Source organism: Kogia breviceps, chromosome 12 (genome assembly GCF_026419965.1).
Source record: "Kogia breviceps isolate mKogBre1 chromosome 12, mKogBre1 haplotype 1, whole genome shotgun sequence".
Taxonomy (NCBI): Eukaryota; Metazoa; Chordata; class Mammalia; order Artiodactyla; family Physeteridae; genus Kogia; species Kogia breviceps.
The window spans coordinates 90282069-90303268 of record NC_081321.1 but is presented as its reverse complement, the minus strand read 5'-3'; the positions used below and the strand labels follow the sequence as shown (position 1 = coordinate 90303268).

The following is a 21200-nucleotide window of genomic DNA, read 5'->3' as shown; positions in this document are numbered from 1 at the left end:
CTGGAAGTCCATTCAATGGGATATTGCGCTCAGGGTTCTTGTGCCGGGAGGGAAAGAGCAAGAATGAAATCGTAACAGGGAGGGGGCGTGCTGTGCGTGCCTGGGGTGTGTGTGTTGGGGGCGGCGGGGGGGGACAAAAAATGCAGTTTCCCCGAAGAATAAGAAGCCTTGGACCGGATTCTTGAACACGTAGCCCCAAATGATGCTGTCAAAGCCCTTCAACGTGGCTTCTGGCAGCCTCAGCTTGTCCCATACTCTGCCCACCTTCGAGAGAAGCGCCGACCCGAGTAGAAGTGGAGGCGGGGAAACTTCCTACTTCCCACGACAGCTGTTTTGTACAAGGAAGAGTGGACAGTCTGCACGGCCTTGCGAGCCTGCAAGAGTCTCTACGGCAGCAGCTGCGGACCCGTCCCGCTTCCCTTCCCCCTCTTTCCGCGAGGCTCGCCAAGCCCGAGGCGTCCGGGAGCGGCCGGGGTGGGGGGGAGAAGGGCGGGGAGCTCCCAGCTTGCACGCTTTTGTCCCGACCCGGGCCATAATCCCGGCTCCGGGTGTTGCTTCCGCCTGCGTGTGAGCGAACTGAAGAAATAGAAAGGAGGAGCCTCGCCGGGGGGCGGGGCCTAGGCGGGGGCGGCCTCTCGGTCCGCGCGGCTGAGGCGCCTGCCATTGGCCGGCCGCGCCGTCACGGGGTGGGGGCGGGCGCCGAGGCTGGCGCCGGCCCCGCCCCCACTCGGAGCCCGGCCCGGGCTCGCGGTCCCCCCCAGCTGCACAGACATGACACAGACACACTGTCACTGCAGCTGCTGAGCGAGCCCGGCGCTTTGGGCACGCGGCGGCGAGGCCAGCCCGAACCCCGGACCCCAGAGCTCGCCCGCCTGTCCGCCCCCCCGCCGCCCCCCGCGCGGCGGCCCCCGCCTGCCCGGGCGCGGGAGGCGGGGATCGCTCGCCGGCTCCGGCCAGTGGCGCCCGGCTGCCGGCGGCGGCTGCAGCGGCCGCCCGGCTCCGAGTGCCGGGCACTCGTGGAAGCCGGCGCGTTTCGGAGGCGGCGGCGGCCGAGGCCGGCGAGCGCTCGCGGCGGCACCGGGGCCGCCCTCCTCGGTTCCCTGCACGCACCGCGCTGCGCCCCGCCTCCGCTCCGGTGACCTTCCCGGGGCGCCTTACCCGGCCCCGCGCCCCCGGCCCCGCGCCCCAGGCCGGGGCGAGGCCCTCTCCAGCGCTTCCTTACCGCGGAGCCGCGGGCGGGCGGCGCAGGCCCGGGGGGAGGGGTCGCCGAGGCCGGCTGCAGTCCCCCCCGCCTCCGCGCTCTGTGCTCGGCCGGGCCGGACCGCCGCTGCCCCGGCGCCGCGCGGGATCCCGGGCGCCCGAAGCTGGGGGCGCGGCCGCGCTCCACCAGCCGGGTTGGGAGCGGGCAGGCCCTGCCCTGAAGGGGCGAAGCGGCGGGGAGCGCGGGAGGTGGAGCCGACCCCGGCGGCCGCCCGGCGTCTCTCCCAGCGCCCCCTCCCCGGACTCAGACCGAGGCGAGCCCAGGCCCCTGCCCATGCGGGGCGCCCCCGGCTCTGTAGAGTCCCCGGGGCAGGGAGCAGCTCCAGGCAGCAGAGCCGGAGGGAGAGGAAGACGGGACTGTGCTCAGCTCCGGCGGCCTGGATCCTCTCCGTCGCGTTTGGAGGCGGGGGCCGCCCCGAAGTCTGCGCTTGTCACCGCCGCTCGGACTGGGGCAGAGTCGGCTGGGACCCCGACCCGGAACCCCTGCGCCTCGTAGGTGGCAGCACCGCCGCGCCACCCAGCTCTTCCGCGGTGTCCCTCTGCCTGGCGGCAGTCACGGCCAAGGTAGGAGCCCCGGGGGTGCGAGAGAGCCGCCGCGGGGGCCTCCTGGTGAGCGGTGCCGGACAAGTTCTCCGAACCTGTGGCTGGTACCCCCTGTACTCGGGATGCTGGCGAAGAGGGAGGGAGTGAGGGCACAGCTTCTGCCGCCTGGGCCCGGAGCCCTGCAGAGGCTGGAAGTAGAAGTCGCCGAGTTTCTGATGTCCCCCAGGACCCGTCTCAGGGCCTGTCCTGCTCCTTAGGCTCACGGGCTACTAACCGTGCGAGCAAGGAGGAGTTTCCCATTAACACCAGGAGGCGATGTCGACCCTCCCTCCCCCGCAGCTTGCTGGCTGTGAGCACCTGTGCTTCGGGGGAACCTGCTATGTTTAGAGCTGTCCCTTTGGGCAGTCCCCCACCTGCCTTTCCTGGCGTGATGCTGTGCAGAACTTTTCTTTGCTCCTTGTTGCAGAGTCGAGGCCGATTTGGAGTAAGAGCCACAGCTTGCGAGTCCCTCTGTTGGACAGAGGGGTTGGGTGGCAGCGATAGCAGTAGAGATGAAACCCAACCAGTGTCAGTCCTACTGGACAAAGCTGCTTGTGATGAGTGGTCACTGGGTAGCGATCTAGACAGTCTTGTGAAAGTCATTGTTTCTGAAAGGTGGAGTGACTGACTCCAAAGTTCGTGCAACCTTCTTTTGCTCAATGCTTATTACTGTCTTTAAAATTTTACTCTTAAGGAACCTCAGTCCTGCAAGCCTACCCTTGCCCGTTTGAAATTTATTAAACCCGTGAGCTTTCCCTGGAACGATCTGATTTTAAATGGGTCACTTAGGAGGGAACAGATTGTCTCTCCTGCACTGAATCATCCCCCTGGGTGACCCTGTTTAATGGGGATGGATTTTTTCGTCCCTGAGCTGATGTACCTTGGTTGAGCAGGTTTTTGCTGAATTCTGAATCTGTGAATTTTGTCACTCAGTCCATTAAAATGATCTCCCAATAGCAGCTCACACTTTGCGTGAATGTCACAGAAAGTTTTACAGGGTCTTATGTAAGTGCCGCAAGAGAGGGCTCAGGCTTCTGCTTGCTTCATGGGCTGGGGGTGGGGATGGGGAAGGGGTGGCAGGTGGACGTTCCCCTTCCCTAAATGCAGGTGCCATCCCTCTCTGGCACTGGTGGAGACCCAAAGTGCTTATTCACTCCCTGCCAGCATGCAGTCACTTCAGGTTAATTTTCCTCCTCACCTCTCCTGCCTTACCACCTCAGGAGTCAGCTTTGGTAGACTGAAGATGAGGGAAGGGTCTAAATTAGGAAAGGAACACGCGGAGGTTTCTCTTCTCATGTCTCACAAAAGGGTGACATGAATGAATTACGGGCATGGTGGGTCCTCACTGGGGATTAAAAAAAAAAAAAAAACTGGCTTGAAGGTTTCACACATCTCTTAGTGTACCTTTATTTTTCAGGAGTACACTTTAGTGAAAATTGCTTGAGGGAACACACATTTATCGAGCCTGGCCCTGTTAATTCCAAACTGGGAAGAGAACCAATTGGAACAGAGAGGCAAAATCGTTAAGATTTAGATCTTAGTGGGTTTTCGAGAATGGCTGGGAAAGGAAACCAGACTCCCTAGTGGTATAGAGAGGTTTTTAAAGAAAAGATGGTATCGCTCTGGAGTGGGTGGAAGTTGCTAACAAGCATACGCCCTCTGGCTTCACTGAATGAAGTGTGCTGGGTTGGGGGTTAACTTTTTGGCGTGGGATAATGCAGATTCCTTTGCCTTTTAAAACATAACTAGAAGGGCCTTGGGAATAAAATGAAAGGTTTTTCCATCTCATCGTAGGTCCCAGGAGTGCTTCCACCTCTTGGGCAGGAGGTGAAGGTTTCCTGTGGTTCTGGGTTCCTGAACTGTGCTTGAAAGTTGATGCAGGAGTGTCTCCATCCTGAAGCCACCTACAGTGGCAGGACACTAGGGGGGACTAGTTTTCTATGCCACCACTGATGAACCTATGTTACCAAAGGCTGTGGTTTATCTTGAAGGCTCAGGAACCTAACTTTCTGCATGCTTGCGCTAATGAGTGGATTCCGCATGCTTAAGCGATGGGCCTGCTTACGTCTAAAGTGTCATTTGGGCAGCTCAGAACAGGTTAACTGCAAAGTATTACGTGAGGCTGAGCAGAGTCAGTGATAATCTCTAAGTAAGTGAGGGCTATACATTTTGGGGAGACAGGACCTCCTGCCAACTCCATCCTTTGGGTATTAGACCGTGCTAACTCTAAGTTCCCTGGGGGTTTGTAATCAAAACTCCCCCCTTTGGTTTTTGGGCTGCACATCTGCCAGCTTCATAAAATCATGCTATCTCCATTCTAGATGGAGTCTAGAACTGACTCCATTAAACTTAAAATTTCTCACTGTTATCCCCTTAGAAGTACATACCTTGTATTTATACAGATGTAACGTTAACAGTTGGCGGTGTGGTTGTACTTTCATCTCAGATGTGCTCTCTGCACTTTCAACGGTATTAAATCATTAGTGTCTAGGTGTCTTCCAGCAGAAACTGAAGAGAATTCTATTTCCGCTGAAGAACAAACCCGCATGGCCCAGGCTTACCCACCGTGGCCAAGTCTTATTCAAGCTGACTCCAGAGGTGGGCAGACAGGAAGGGTTGGAGAAGGAGTTTTAAGAAGAGACTGCCCAACTCAGAATACTGGCATGAAGAGAGGCAGATGTCGCCGAGATTTAGGACTTCTTGGATTCTTTTTTTTTTTTTTTTTTTTTTTGCGGTACGCGGGCTGTTGTGGCCTCTCCCGTTGCGGAGCACAGGCTCCGGACGCAGGCTCAGCGGCCATGGCTCACGGGCCCAGCCGCTCAGTGGCATGTGGGATCTTCCCGGACCGGGGCACGAACCCGTGTCCCCTGCATCGGCAGGCGGACGCTCAACCACTGCGCCACCAGGGAAGCCCTTCCTGGATTCTTAAAGACCCAGTGCAGCATGTAGAGTTAGACTCGGCATTTGGACCTGTGAACCTGCACGAGTTATTACATTTCCTAGAGGTCTGGAGTCTGGTAGACTGCATTTGTGATCCTTTACTCATATGCATAGTGCATATTGAGGTAGTTTGAGGAGACCTTTTGTTGTGGCATAGGGAAGAGGTCAGCATAAAGCTTTATTTCAGCTGTCGAAGGCTTTGTCGATTGATTCTCATAGGTGCAGTATAGCCAAGGGGTTAGAGACTGGAACAGGAAAATACTATTAAATTTTCCATTGAGCATCAGCTAGTGAAAACTGGTCATTGGGAATTTATATACTGTGATCTTAAGGCATGAATGAAGTCTTGTGAATTTCAAGGAGGCCATAGGGCAGAGGTCGAGGAAGAAAGTGACGCAGGATCCTGGCCTGCCTTAGGGTCCATGAATAAGGTGAAGGTGTCTTTGCAGCCAGAGATTCTCAGAGAATGGGGAGCACATGGGGCCAGGGCTGTAAGACCCAGGGGACTGAGAACTCCAGGCACCCTGCCATTGACACCCCTTGGCCATACAGCCACCCCACGGGATCTGCTAGTGTTGATGAGGCGTTGTGGTCCTGCTGCAGAGCATTTGACATTGAGAGGCACTCGGGCCCTCTGTTCCTCTCCGACCACGTTGACAGTCGGAGAGACTTGTCTCCTTTTAACTTAGCAAGTGGCAACTGAACGTGTATTCTGTGCCAGACGCCATGCTCTGTGTGGAGGCTGCAGAGGGTCCACAATTAGTTTATAGTCTTTTGGGGGCAGGCAGACGTTGAACCATTGCTGTGAGCTGCTCATGTACAGGTTTGTTCAAAGTAAAACCTTGAGTTTGCCAGGATAGTAGAACAGGAGGGAATCCCATGCAGAAAGAACAGCATGGAAACCTTAAAATATGTAGTGTGAATGGAGAACAGTCAGCAGTGTGGCTGGAAGATGGGATATTCTGGAAGAGGAAAGCTTGGTGTTAGCAGGGAAATAATTTAATAGGATTCCTAGTTTCATCCTCTGTGTATTCAAGCTGTGACAAGAATGGTGGCTGGATAAGGTCCAAGAGTACCAGTTGATTATCCCACATTGTTATTACAAACAGAAAAGGACGTTTTCTTTCTCATCCTTTATCCTTCTACATATAGCATTTTGCCTGTTCTTTAAAAAACTATTAGCAACGCAAGAAAGGGTCCCCCTTAGGCAGACCTAGGCAACCCTAAGTCTGCCCTCCTGTGTATGTGAATTACATCTGGGGCTTTCATTATGTGATTGTGGAGCAGTGGGAGAAATGACAAAGTTGCCTGACAAGTGATAGAGTGTGGTGGAGGGACACACCTTTTTCCCTGTGAGAGTGTATTCTGTTTTGTCATACTTACTTCTGGGTAAAGTTATGGCTGCAGTTAACATTTGAACAAGGTTCTTGTGTTTGAATCACCTCAGTTCTGGCCTCAACTTTCTTTGCTGTTGGGAAAGGAAGAGTTTTATAGTTTGGAGGATGGGTGTGGGCCTGCCTATTTGTGTGTTTTGTGGAATGAAGAAACTATGAAGTAAGGAAGAGATGCAGCGATGTCATGGCCAGAGGATATTCGAGAGAATGGAAAAACTGCAGTTGCTGGAGCGATCCCCAGGGCCAAATATATTTAGTTTTTCTGAAGCAGGAGCCAGGAGGACAGTGGAGATAGAAGAAGCCTCAGTGTGTGTGTGTGTGTGTGTGTGTGTGTGTGTGTGTGTGTGTGTGTGTGTGTGTGTGTGTTTGTTTTGTCTGTCATCCTTCCGAGTTGAGTTGACTGGTAGGCAGGGTGGTATAGGTAAAATCTGGAGATCTGATGCAAGATCTCATCTTGCATCATCCTATGCTAACTTGCTGTGTGACCTTAGAATACGTCTTGACCTCTCTGGGCTTCAGGTGCTGTCTCCAAACTTCAGTGCGTTTTTCGTCTTGTAACTAGGAATGTAGAGGCTCAGAGAAAGGGCTTGCCTAAGTTAGTGGCAAAGCTCAGACTATTTAGGTTTTCTAGCTTTCCAGCTCTGAAATGGGAAGAGGCCTGACGGGTTACAAGGTATACTCTACCTTGAAATATCAAACACTACAAGTATGCAGTGCTGAAGAGAAGAACCACAGTCTTTTCTGTGTTGGTTGTAGATTCCGTAGACTTGTAGACTGCATGAGAACTTTTCTGATTCATAAAGCCATTCATAAGCAGCTGGGCTTGCTTGCTAACTTCTTATGTATTATGGAAACCAGTGGGTTTGGGAATGTTACCTACTCTTTGAGAACTGCTTGAGGATGATGTGCTTTGTGGTAGAAAGCAGTGCTGAAAATTTTAATTGTTTCCAAATTAAGTCAGTGAAAGCTGAGTTGAGCCTGTGGGATTCTGCAGAGCCTGGGCTCTAACAGGGAAAGGGGAATCTTCTCATTTTGCCAGGGAGGTTACCTCGTAGGGGGAGCTGGGGGGTGAGTGTGAAGGGAGGGATGTTGGGAAGAAAAACAGATTCAGGAAAGCAATTGTGTAGAAGTACAAGTCAGGAAAATTGCAAACCGCCTTAATTTCATGCCACCAGATTTGTGTTGCTAGAGAGAAGCTTCCTCACCATTCTGGCACTGATGCTGTCCTGAGTGGAGAGGGCAGTGCTTATTGGAAAGAGGAGATTTGAAGTTAAGTACAATTATAAATATAAGGTTTGTGACATTATTATTCAGCATTGAAGCTAAGCATAGGAATGCCCTGTTTTAGGAGAATTGGGAGAATTTGTTTTTCACTCTTCAACTGTTTATTCCATATTTGAAGGTAAGTGTAAGAATGCCCTGTTTTAGGAGAATTTGGCTTATAAATCTTAATTTAAAAGCAAATAATTTAAGAGAAGTAATTGTTTGGGGTACAAGAGGATTTTTATTTTACAAAAAGGATTCATAGCAAGCATCTTTTTAATAGCTAGTCCCTTGATTGTATTTCAGGTTATTTGATTAACGCGATCATGATGGGTGCTTTTGGGAGCCTTACCTGTTACAGAAAACCAAGGGTTTTTCAAATATAAACTTTTCCATGTTTTAACAAATAACTCACCAGGTTCACCTGCCAAGGAGCCTAATATTGAACTGTGTTACAGAAAGAAGGACAGTAGTTACATAAACTTTGTAACCACTGACAGACCACATAGTGTTACTTTGCTCCCTTACTTACTGGGGGCAGGTTTCTGGTTTAACCACTGTTCATCCTGGAGACTGCAGTCGTAACTACCACCTGCATGAGTTCCTCAATCGCCCTCACATTCTGCCTCTAAGGATATATAAGGAATAGAAGTCGTTTAAAAAGGAAATCAGGTAAGCGTTTCCAGGATTCTGGGTTTTCTTAGTTTCAGAGACATGGAATTAATTTTGTTCCACCTAAGTATGTGGTAGATGCGATATGCATGAGATATTTACAGAAAAAACCCTCGAAATCGTGCTCGCTCACGAAATATCTAGGGCTTTTGGTTTTTTTGTTCCTTCATCCCTTGTGAAAGTTTCCAAAAAAGAATTGGTTCTAGGAATGAAAGAAAATGTAAGGCGTTTAAGGCTCCAGAGGTAATTTTGGGTAACCTGGAGTGGTAGATAATCACAGGCTGGGGCTAGAATGGGAAGTGCAGCCTCACCCACGATTTTAGCCTCTTTCGTCGCATTATGGGGCTGCGCTTTGGACGCGCAGCAAACGCACATGGAGATGGAGCTCTGGCTACTGGGCGAGGCTTGCTCTTAACAGAGTCCTTTTTTGACGTACCCAGGCCAATTGGGAAGAAAGGACTTCCTGATCTTTCCAGCTCTCCACGGTAGCATTAGAATTTAGGGGAATTTACAGCAGAACACAGGCACGCGGGGATTTCATTCTTCCTCTTTTTTTTTTCTTTTTAATTTAAAATCAATAGTGAATCTGTGGACTCTTCAGTGTTATTCTGTGATTAGAGACTGCCTTGATGCATTAACGTTTGCGTTTGCAAACGTTTGCATTGCGTTTGTTATTATTATTATTATTATTATTATTTTTGCGGTATGCGGGCCTCTCACTGTTGTGGCCTCTCCCTTTGCGGAGCACAGGCTCCGGACGCGCAGGCTCAGCGGCCATGGCTCAGGGGCTTAGTCGCTCCGCGGCATGTGGGATCCTCCCGGACCAGGGCACGAACCCGTGTCTCCTGCATCGGCAGGCGGATTCTCAACCACTGCGCCACCAGGGAAGCCCCTGTTATTATTATTATTATTTTTTTTTGCCGTACGCGGGCCTCTCACTGTCGTGGCCTCTCCCGCTGCGGAGCACAGGCTCCGGACGCGCAGGCTCAGCGGCCACGGTTCACGGGCCCAGCCGCTCCGCGGCATGTGGGATCTTCCCGGACCGGGGCACGAACCCGTGTCCCCTGCATCGGCAGGCGGACTCTCAACCACTGCGCCACCAGGGAAGCCCAGCGTTTGGTATTATTAAGGTTAACATTTTTGTGGCTAACTGGGAACCATCCACTCCCCGCTTTTGTTTCCAGAACAGTTGCGTAGGTCCTTAATCTGCAAACACTGTTTGTGTACCAGCCTCCTCGACTGATGTCAGCTCTCATCCGGGAAGGGAATGGTATTTTGTGGTTGTCTGGGGAGCTAAGAGAGGCACAACCCAAGTGATAAGCAGGATAGGGCTTTTCTTGCTAACAGGCACGGTGCCTGGTGCTTAGTAGGTCTGCATTGAATCAACAGTTGTGTCCACACAGAATCATTTGCATTCCGAGTTTTGTTTCCAGCTCCGGGGTGGGGGCGAGAGGTGAGTGGATACCAGCAGACTCACAGCCTCGGACTCCTTCAGACCTCTCCCGAAAGCTGTTATTTTAAAAATGTGAAGGACATTTCAGATCAGCGAAATGAATTCTCTTAGGGATTCATTGTTGTGGTTCAGACATTGACGGCTTTGTAAAAAGGCAAGGAAAGTACAGTCCTGGAATGCGGCGTGTTTCCTCTCCTCCGAGTTTGTAGGGATTTTGACTTGTCTGGCCTGGGAGGAGGGAGCCGGCTCTCACGCTTGTTCGTGCGTGCATGTCAGGGCGCCTTGAAAAGCGTCTTAAATGCCTTAGGATGGATTTGTGGGCGATGATCTTTCCGGCACCCGTGATGAATGTGCAGTGACTTAGATGTGGATTGGGCCAGGGCTCCCACGTTCAGAGGACGAAGTGGGCCTGAGAAAACAGGGGGGACTCGAGTGCTTTTCATCCAGTAGGAAGGACTCTCCTCTCTGCCATCTTGGTGTCTTCTCCCCCTTCTCTGTTGGTGCGAATCCTTCCCGCCTGGGCTTTGTAAGTACTTACGGATGCCTCCTCCATAAGTGGAAGGCAGATCTGTGATGTTGAGACAGCTCGGGGGCTGCAGGAGACCCTTGAGCCCAGCCCGCTCGACCTTCATTTCACAGCTCTGGAAACTAAGGCTGGGGAGGTCGAGAGAATTATCCAGAGGGGAGGCAGATCCAGAGCCCCTGCCTCCTGACCACCTTACCTTGTGTTGCCCAAGGCTCTGCTCTGCTCTGCCTTCTCACACCCCTACTTTCTTTTTTTAAAATTTTTTTAAATTAAAAAAAAAATTTTTTTTTAACTTTTCTGTACCTTCCATGGATAGCTTTTTTTTTTTTTTTAAACATCTTTACTGGAGTATAATTGCTTTACAATGGTGTGATAGTTTCTGCTTTACAACAAAGTGAATCAGTTATACATCCCCCTACTTTCTGATTGTCTGTCCTCTGCTCCCTGCCCTTCCATCCAGCATACTCGACTCCAGTCTTTTCCTCACACACGTTCTCCGTTCTCTGCTTTTGTGCCAGGCACTCTGCTGTTGGATCATTTTGTGTCCTTTCATCTTTATGGAAACCCTACGAGGTGGGTGGTCTTACTCTCCCATTTTCCAGGTATGGAAGCTGAGGCTTTCCCAGGTCACACAGCTGTGGAGCATGGAGCCAGGACTTGACTCACAGCTGTTCTGCCTCCTCTGTCTGCTGTCTCTGTGCTGACCTGGCCTCTAGTCAGAATCTCTGCTTCCTGCCTCCAGGCCCTGTACACCCTGTCTCCTTGATGGCATGGTTAACATCTACCAAGCCAGCATTCACTCATCAGCCAACATTCATGAAACTCCTGCTCTGAGAAGTGTCGGCTTGACATCAGGAACAGGAAGGTGAGGAAATCACCTGCCTGCGGCATCTAGTAGCCTTGTCTTGGTGAGGGAGGTAAATACTAGTAAAGACGTGGACAGGGCAGTGGGCACTGTGTCTTCGTAGCATTATGCTTGAGGGAGTCAAAGAAGGAGAAAGTATTAGATTGGGTCTTAGTGAATAGGAGCTGGAAGGATAGAGGGAAAGGAAGCATCACCTAAAACACCCCAAAGGCCATGCTTGTTCCCTTCTACTTGGCATTGTCAATGTCTGTATACTTTCTCTATTCTTTTCCATATGTGTAAGTGCCTTAAAGCGCTGGGACTGGGTTGCACCCATCAACGACACTTGTAGCACTTAGGAATCCTTCAGTAAACATTTATTCAATTAAATTGAAAGCCTTCTGTCTTTACCCTCAAGCAACATAGTTAGAGAGATTGGGAAAAAAAAAACATGTGTGAGAAGTTAAACAACAATAGAAGATTCAAGTGAACAGTTCAGAGCAACAGTAGGAATGATATGGCAGTGCAGTGAATGGTTGTGGGTTATTGGAACCCAGAGTTGATGGGAAATCAGAGGCGGGAGTTTACTTTAGCTGCTTAAAGGCAGTGCAGGTAGGATCTGCCTTGGGTTCTTGGACCCAGGATGATTAAGATTTGAATGGAAGAGTTAAAGGGAGGTAGAGCAGCCAGCTTAGGTTGGCGAATGCACAGGTATGAGTTTTGGGGTTATAAAGCAAGTCAGCTTGGGTTTCCGTTAGCGAGGAGCTGGAGATGAAGTTGGCAAGCTAGATTGGGGCCGTGGACTTTTGGAAGGCAGGGCGACTGTTGATCGGGAGGAAGGTGTACGCAAAGCTCTGTTTTAGGAAGATGAACCTAGTGGCAGTATCGGGACCAGATCGGAGTGGGGAGAGATGATAGCGGTCGCCGAACAGGCTTTTTTTGTTTGTTTGTTTTGTTTTTTGTGGTACGCGGGCCTCACTGTTGTGGCCTCTCCCGTTGCGGAGCAGAGGCTCCGGACGCGCAGGCTCAGCGGCCATGGCTCACGAGCCCAGCCGCTCCGCGGCACGTGGGATCTTCCCGGACCGGGGCACGAACCCGTGTCCCCTGCATCGGCAGGCGGATTCTCAACCACTGCGCCACCAGGGAAGCCCTGAACAGGCTTTTGTACTAGTTCGGATATGAAGTTCTAAAGGCCACTGAGCTAGAACTGGTACAGGTGGATGGAAACAGGGGGCAGCTTTGGGATTCCCTCGATCCCAGTCATTGGTACTGAAGTCCGAGATGGTTTTCATTGCCCACTGGAAAGCGACCTCACTGGAATAAAGTCTGCTTGTGACAGTAGCAGTAGCTCTTAGAATGGCACTTTCTCCCTTGGCTGGGCTGGGCGTGGGGCTGGGCTAAAAATGTCCTCTCTGCAGCCTCTCTTATTGGGGGTTTGTTCAGATGAGCCCAGGGTGATAGAACAACCTTTTTTTTTTTTTGCGGTACGCGGGCCTCTCACTGTTGTGGCCTCTCCCGTTGCGAAGCACAGGCTCCGGACGCGCAGGCTCAGCGGCCATGGCTCACGGGCCCAGCCGCTCCGCGGCACGTGGGATCTTCCCGGACCGGGGCACGAACCCGCGTCCCCTGCATCGGCAGGCGGACTCTCAACCACCGCGCCACCAGGGAAGCCCAGAACAACCTTTTTTTTTAACCTAGTCTAGGATGACACCCAACAAGGGGTAGAATGTAGAAAATTTTTCTTTTCCTCATGAGTGGTTCCTAAAGGAGCTGTGGAGGGCCGAGAGTGAAATTATTGGAACTCTGACATGTGGGCTCCGATCCACCTTAAAAGTGAAGCTGGGCCATGCTTCCCGTGACTGGTGGTGTGTCTCTGCCCGGGGAGGGCCTTGCTGAGACATTACAGTACACACTTTTCAGAAACGTGGAGTAAGCCATTCTGGATAACAGAATTTTTCAAATAGGATAGTCCAGTTCCTTATAGGGAGTCTTTAAAGAACGAGGGCTTTTCTAGGATGTTCTGTGTATTTACCCTCACTGGCTCACTCTCAGCCACTGGAAAACATCCATCTTTCTTACGAGGACACACAAAGCTTGTTGTGAACTGGCCCCTGCCTCTCTCTGCAGCCTCATCTTCTCTTGCCAACCCCCCCCCCCACACCTCCCACCAATCCCCAACTCATTATTTTCCTTCTTTACTGTTTATTTTCCCCCCTATCTGCCAAGCTGGGCACCTACCTCTCCTTCTGGCTGATAAGCTCTTTCCCTCTTTATTTGCTTGGGATGCTTCTGTTTTTCCTTCAAAACACAGTTCAGGCCGTCTTTCCTTCAAGCTTCTCCTGATACTGGGCGCTGAACTGTATCTGTCCTTGGACTGGCTTCTCCTGCTGTGCTTTTCTGCACCATGTTCCCCAAGCTTCCAGATGGCTGGCTTGCCCGGAGTGTGGGAGCCCTTCAGTAAAGACGGCATCTCCTGGCTCTGGGGACTCTTCAGTGTTTTACCGTCTGCCTGGACCATGCTGTCTACCCTGTAAGTGGTGGGTGGTGGTGGTGGTGATTTTGGATTGCACTGAATTTGCTGTTCAGACATCATGTAACCTTTTCTAGTTGAACCTTGAGTATTATGCTGTACCGCAGGGGTATTCTTGAATTTAAAGAGTGCACGCCCCCTTGCTGATGACCAGATGGTGGTGGGCCATCCCTGGGGCCCCTCGATGCCTTCAAGGAATGTGGTGCAGGTGGTGGAGGAGGTGGAGGAGAGGGAGGGGGAGGAGGAGGAGGGGGAGGCGGAGGAGGTGGTGGAGGAGGAGGAGGGGGAGGAGGAGGAGGAGGTGGAGGAGGAGGAGGAGGTGGTGGAGAAAGAAGATGGGGAGGAGGGGGAGGGGGCGGAGGAGGGGGAGGAGGTGGTGGGGGAGGGGGAGGAGGGGCAGGAGGAGGAGGAGGAGGAGGAGGAGGTGCCTTTGTTGCCTTTCCTGCTATTTCCTTGCTGTATTTCTCTGCGTTTTCCATTTTTTCAGATCTTTGGCCTCCTCGTTCCTGTTCTCTTAGGCTTTTTTTTTTTTTACAAATTTATTTTATTTATTTATTTTTGGCTGCGTTGGGTCTCTGTTGCTGTGCGCAGGCTTTTCTCTAGTTGCGGCGAGCGGGGACTACTCTTCGTTGCGGTGCACGGGCTTCTCATTGCGGTGGCTTCTCCTGTTGTGGAGCACGGGCTCTAGGCACGTGGGCTTAGTTGCTCAGCGGCATGTGGGATCTTCCCGGACCAGGGCTCGAACCCGTGTCCCCGGCATCGGCAGGCAGATTCTTAACCACTGCGCCACCAGGGAAGCCCTCCTCTTAGGCTTTTTAAACCCTGATGGAATCATCGTCAGACAATCTAAAACACATCTTTTCTTCAAGTGTTTGATTGAAGGCCTTATCCTCAAGTGTTTTCTTTTTTCTGGCGGCAGTGTTGGTCCCTCGATACTGACGGAGCCTTTGACTGTGGTGTCTGTTTACTAGGCTTAATACCACTCCACATTCCTAGAGAACCCATTGCAGAATTGCAATTATTATTGATTGAGAAATTATCAATCAGTGATGGGGAGCCGCTAGGGAGGACTGGATGAATTTGTGCAGAAGCTCAGCATCAGCGCCCAAAGACTCTGCTGGATAAGCACGTGCTTATGTTGGATATTTATTATTGCCTCTGGTATTTGTGAGGTCCATTTGGGTTTTCATTACACTGCCCTTGTAAGCCAGGCTTTGGTGCTGCATGAATAGGTTTGCTTAGTGAATCACGGAGGGAGTGATGGATGAACCCTGGGCTTCTCAGATGGTGCGTGTGATCCAGCTACTGTGCCTTGTGAGCCTGTGCTTGGCGTGGGCACTGGTTACATGGTTCAGGAAGCCCTTCGCTTTTCCTGCGGTGATCTGACCTAATGCACGCGGAAGGACGCTCTCTCTGGCTCGTACTTTTCGACATTTTCCTTTTCGTTCTGCTCGGGTTTATCCATAACTCCTGTTGACACAGTATTTTTGAGCTCATTAAATCTGTTAATGTGTGTGTAATGCTTGGGTCAGGAGCTGGTACACAGAAAGCACTCCATACGCATTAGCTGTTGTAATTGATGTTTGTCTTTAGAGCCTCTCCACTGTTTCTCCCTCTCCGCCTTCTGGTGGTTGTTCTTGGTAAAATAAGAAAACAGTTCCCGGGGATGAGGAGGGGGAACACCGACTCTCTCTGTTTAGCCCTGTCCAGAGGTCTCAGAAAGTTCACAGAAGCCCTGAAGGTAAAGGCAAACGCTTGCCCACTAATCGCCCAAGGCCATTTTTCAGGAGCTCTTGGTCCACCTTGCTATCTACTCTCACTGGGATTTGGGCTCCAACAGGTAAGGTGGATGAGAGCCAGCGAAGGGTATAGGAAAGGGCTCTTGGCAAGTTGTGATGAGCCGTATTGAAAATAACAGTAACAGTAATAATGGGTGATCACAAAGGTAGCTCCCATTTATCAGTTGCTCCTTATGTGCTTCTGAGAAGTGCTTGACATGCATGGGGCTTTTTGATCCTGCAGCCCTCTGAGCTGCAGTTTCATTTTTATGGGTGAGGAAACTGAGGTGCACAGAGGTTATTTGCCCACATGATAAAGCCAGAGACGGGAACTCAGTTCTATCTCCAGAATAATTTCCCCTTAATCTCTGACCCATGATCCACTAGCCCAGGCGTCTCAGCACTGGAATACACATAACCCTGGTGATACAGAAGCCTTTCGTGGAGTATTGCAGGTGTGGATAGTTTTAAGGGAACCAATTTCCAGATTTTCGACCTCATATATGGACCCTTTCTTGAAACTGATTGGACGGAGACCACCCCTTTTCACAGTCATTTGTCCCTATTTTATAAAGGCACATCTCTTGCCCAACACTAATCTTGCTCACGTGCGTTGCTCAGTATAAAGACCTTAAGGGGCACTGAACAAAGGAACTATGAAATTGGTGTGGGGGAACCTTCTAATCAAGGCACTTTTACAAGGCTGCCCCTTTCCACATTCTTTTTTACTTGTTTAAACTTGGTGCTAAAAACAGGGCATATGGGGCCCCTTTCTTATGCTAAGGAACGCTATAAAATTTTCAGATCTTAAGAAATAACTTTTAACTTTTTAAAACGAATGATGGGTATCAGATTGTTCGACTCTGTTAAAAAAATATGATGTGGAAGTTTTATTTTAAAATGCTCTTGTTTCCAATATGTTGGAAATTCTGTTCTTAGAAGGTATTCAGTTTATGATGAAAACTTCAGACGTCAGCCTAAAAATAGGCAAGGTTTTCAAATTTCAGAATTAAAAAAAGCTTGAAGATAATTGTACTAGACTTCCCCCTAAGATACTGAAGTTCAGAGTGGAAATTCTGAAGTTGTTTTCTGCCACAGACCCTTCTGCACCAAAATATTATTTTTTCATAGAATTTCAGGGGCATCAGTGTCTCCTAAGGCTCCATAATCGCACTCCTGATTAAGCACCCTTGAAGTGATAGGGAATTTCAGTAAAATGTAAACATAGTTTAAATTTTGATGAAACTTTTATGTATGTAGTTAGACGTGTGATCTTGTATACCAGAGTGCCTTAGTGGCTCAGCGAGGACTGTTTCAGCCATAACTGATAGAAACCCCATTCACACGGACATTAAAGAAAAAGAAATGGACTTTATCTGCTTCAGTAACTGGACAAAAAAGGGCAGCTTCAGGTAGTGCTGGATCCAGGTCCTCAAGTGTCATCCTGAAGTCCTTGCTTTGCCTCTTGGCTCTGCTCTCTAATGTGCTGGCATCATTCTGAGGCAGAGTATCCCTGTCAGGTGGCAGGGATGGTCCTCAGGAGCCCCAGGCTTACATCCTACCCATCTCACCATCACAGCTGAAGGAGATAATTTTTTTCCCAGTAGATCTGGTGAAAGTCCTGGTCATGAGCTGGTTGGAAGGGCCAAGGTCACATCCTTGAACCTGGTCAGGGGAGGTGGGGTCCATCCTATTCGAATTGCTTGGGGAGAGGAGAAGGGGGCTTCCTGAAGAGAAGCTGGGCAAACAGAAAATCCCAACATGTTCGGTAGGAAGATGAACCTGAAGACCTCGAAGATCAAGTGGACTGCCGGTATCTTCTCTAAATCCCTTTCACTCTCCTGGGTATGCTTCTTCCCTTCCGTGCACCACCAGCCAACACTCTTACCTTTATGATACCCGTCTGCCCATTGACAAAATGACATTAGTGATACCGTCTGTTGCCTGCTTTGGTAATTTCAAGACTCTAAAGGCAGTGCCCCAAATCCCTGACTTAATGTATTTTGTGATTTCTTTTTTTTAAAGAGCCACGAGTTATGCGATTACGAAAAAGAAATTAAAAATTATGGAACTCCATCTTGTGTTAGTTTGCTAGGGCTGCCATAGCAAAGTGCTAGGGGCTGGGTGGCTTAAACAAGAGAAATTTATTTTCTCACGGTTCAGGAGGCCAGAAGTCCCAGGTGAAATTGTTGGCAGCGTTGTTTGTCCTGAGGCCTCTCTCCTTGGTTTGCAGATGGCCACCTTCTCCCTGTGTCTTCACGTGGTCTTTCCTCCATACGTATCTGTGTCCTAATCTCCTCTTCTTACACCAGTCATACAGGATTAGGGCCCACCTTCATGACCTCATTCAACCGTAAATATCTCTTAAAAGACCCTTTCTCCAAATACAGTCACATTTTGAGGTCCTGGGGGTTAAGGCTTCAGCATATGAATTTGAGGGGGGGGGTATGGTTCACTCTATAACACATCTGTTATTTTAACTCTGTGAATGGGTTATATTTTGAAAAATAATATTAATACCCATACCTTGTTTAAAACCCAAGTTAGTAACAGGTTCACCTGTGCAAATGCAAGCTCAGTGGTTTCAGGGATGGTAAGTCTGATGCAGTTTGCTGTTTGGGTATACTTTTCCCTTCAATAGGAGTAGAGAGAAGACAGTGTAGAGATGAGCACCGGTGGTTTGAGTTTGTCAGAGATGCTTGGGATTGGAGAGTGGGAATCCCGACCTCTCTCGTCCTTAAGCTCAGTGCTGCCGCTGTTATTGCAGTAACAGCTTTCCCGAAATCCCCGAAGGGTGTACTCTGGTTGTGAAATGAGTTTTAGGACTTTTGGGGGAGTGTGGGGTAGGCGGCTGCCTGAAGGCAGGATTCTTCCTGTTTCCGCTGGAGCAGTGGAGGATCTGGCTGAGAGCTCTGCTGGCCTCTCCTTGTGCCAGGGCTGGCGTGAGTGAAAGAGAATCTTGTCACCCTACCTTTTGTGTGTTAGGGAACAAAGTTTGCAAGCGAGGGGGTTAATGAGTCACTTTGATCCAAGTCACTAAAGGGCCACTGTTGCATCAGAAATTGCTCTCCATTCACACCCAAGGCTCATCCTCTTTAAGCGCCTCAGATGACAAACCTGCCCGTTATTCTCCTCTGCTAAGCAGTTGTCACTGTTCTCTTCCCGGCGTTAATTATTGTCGTAATGTGGCTTGCGTGTTCATTGTCTGGTCTGTCGATGTTTGTAATGCAATATCACAGCTGAAAGGAAGTGGGGAATAGGTAGCAGCTTGTCAAATGGTAGTCTTTTCATGTCAAAAACCAAAAAAATCTCCACCTGAATTTTGCTTACCTACAATCCAGAAGTTGCAAAACTTCAGAGTTTGGAAAGCCAGCTGCTACAGGACATGGTTGAAGTGCACATGTGTTACCTGGGAGGACGATGAGCTTTTGAAAAATCCATCCACATGGTATCACTCCTTCACAGGCCAGTGTGGGTTGTGGTAACTGATTTGAGGATTGTCTTTATTGAAAGCAAATGCCAGTCTTGGAGAGTATAGGACCCAGGAGCAAGAAGTTTTGACCAAGCAAAATGTTGTTTGCTAGCTCATCTTGGATAAGGCACTTACCTACTCTGTATCGGCTACGTATGGCTGCTACGACAGAGTGCCACAAACTGGAGCACTTAAAACAACAAGTGGAATGTTTTACAGTCCCGGAGGCTAGAAGTCTAAAATCAAGCTGTCTCCGGTGTCAGCAGGGCCACGGTCTCTCTTGGCTCTGGGAGAGAATCGTTTCTTGCCTCTTCTAACTTCTGGTGTTTGCTGACTGTCCTTGACGATCCTTGGCTTAGAGATGCATCACTTCAGCCACATGGCCGTCTTCTCACCGTGTGTCTTCACATCGTCTTCCCTCTGTGTGTGTCCCTGTGTCCAAATTTCCCCCTTTTATAAGGACACCAGTCGTACGGGGTTAGGGCTCAGTCCAGTGACCTCATTTTAACTTGAATCCTCTGTAAAGACCCTATTTCAAATATGGTCACCTTCTGAGGTCCTGGAGATTAGAACTTCAGCATATCTCTCTTGGGGAAAACAATTCAACTCATTACTCTCCTAGCTTTATTTTTCCTCTTCCAGAAAACAAGGTCCACCTTCAACCTAAGGTTCAAACACAATCATAAGAGAAAGAACCCTAGAAAATTATATCCTCTGGGTCATGGCAGAATGCCCCATGGGATGTTACATGTCTCTTATTCCCGCTACATGGTATCTAGGAGCATTTGGATCTAATACATGACATGTTCTATGCAGTTTTTCTTTCTCTTCTGGCCGTGCCGCATGGCATGTGGGATCTTAGTTCCCCGACCAGGGATTGAACCCACGCCCCCTGCATTGGAAGCGTGGAGTCTTAACCGCTGGACTACCAGGGAAGCCCCCCGTGCAGTTTTTCGATTGGAAGTCCTTTGGGGTGGTGTGACCTGGGCTGTGTGTTCGGTGGAAACTTGGAGCAACTTGCAAGTTGGCAAGATTAGCAGGGGAAGTGCCACCCAGACAGTGGGGCTGTGGCCCCTTAGGGTCTGTGGCTGTGTTGTGCTGACTTGCTGGCCAGTCGCTGCTACTGCACAGTACAATTTGGATGTAAATCCTGAGATATCTGTCCCAACTCCTGAATCTTTCATGGAGAGCATGGGAATGTGTAGTAGTTTTATTGGTTTCTTTTCATGAGTTGCATTTTGATATTCAGAAGAGGTTCACTGGGGCAGAGGCTAAGAATGTTTGCAGAATATGCTTCTCTTTTGCCTGCTCCTAATAACTTGCAGTGGTAAGTAAAAAAGCGACAAAACAAACAGACCCAAAACAACCCTCAAAACCCTCACACTGACATTTAAAGGATTTGGCGTCTTTAACTGCCTTTTACATACAGCACAGTTTTGTGTTGCTGTCAGAGTATATGTACGTGTAGATGTTTTCTTTGAGGCTGCTCAGAGCTCTGCAGAAGTCTCACTCTGTTGGCTAGCTCTTAGCTCTCTCCCCATCAGCTGGTTTAGAGTTTTTAGGGGCTGCAGGTCATGGATGCCACTTGCCTCTGTTTCAGTCCTCTGTTCACTCCTTCAGTGAACATGGCAGTTGTCAGTCATCTGCTGTGTGCCAGGCACTGTGCTGGGCTCTGCGGTGGGGAGGAGAGCAAGGGCCCTGCCTGCGTGGAGCTCTCACCCTGGGTGGCCTGGTTCATTGTGACTGGGTTCGCTTGTCTCCCAGATCTCCATCCTGTTTTCAGGCAAACCTACCCTCTCGGCCACCTGCCCCTGGCATCCTGGGCTAAAAGCTACCGTATCTCTAACTCCATTTGGTATTTATTGGGTTGTGACACCAAATTTTGCAAAGCCAGAGAGGCATCACTTTGTTAGAAGGAATCCTCTTTATTCCACTCCCGAGAGGCCACTCGGCAGGCTTTGATGTCCATAAAACCCAGCTCCAAATCTAACACAGGAGAGCTTGTAACCTTTTTTTTTTTTTTTTTTTCCTTTTCTGAATTTGACCCCTTTATAGAGTATTTTGAGAGTTGGGCTCCATCGGGTGGGTTTTATGTCTGTGCCTCTCGGATGGGCCATGACGTTCTGGGATCAGTTTTGTTACACGGCAGCCTCGCGCAGTGCGGTGCTTGGAAGCATTACAGCGCAAGAAGTGGTCTTTCCGTGGCGGGATTTCAGTGTGGTAATTGACATGGGGATGCCTGAAAGGACTCTTGGTGTCCCCGTGCTGCACACAGGCGTCCACAGCCATCTTGCAGAAGAGCTGAGGGGATTTGTTTCCCTGCTCACTTCTGATGGGGAAGCGTGCAAACGGGTTCCCTGTGTACATCTGGCCCAGCACATTCTGTCCTTGGGTTCCCATCCCTCCATCCACTTCCTGGTGGGTAACACAGGGAGAGGACTTGGTTACAGTATTTAGAATGCACTGTCCTGGAAGACAGCTCGAGG

General features: G+C 50.0%; 1 protein-coding gene across 2 annotated transcripts in view; it reads left to right on the top strand.

Moving 5' to 3' along the window:
• The first annotated feature begins 1337 nt into the window (after positions 1 to 1337).
• The window catches only part of LARGE1 (LARGE xylosyl- and glucuronyltransferase 1), a 582916-nt gene continuing 563053 nt past the window's right edge, over positions 1338 to 21200 (top strand). For both annotated transcript variants that reach the window (XM_067010062.1, XM_059081736.2), the window contains exon 1: positions 1338 to 1824. The gene's annotated coding sequence lies outside the window, so the exon portion shown is untranslated. The remainder of the gene's footprint in view (positions 1825 to 21200) is intronic.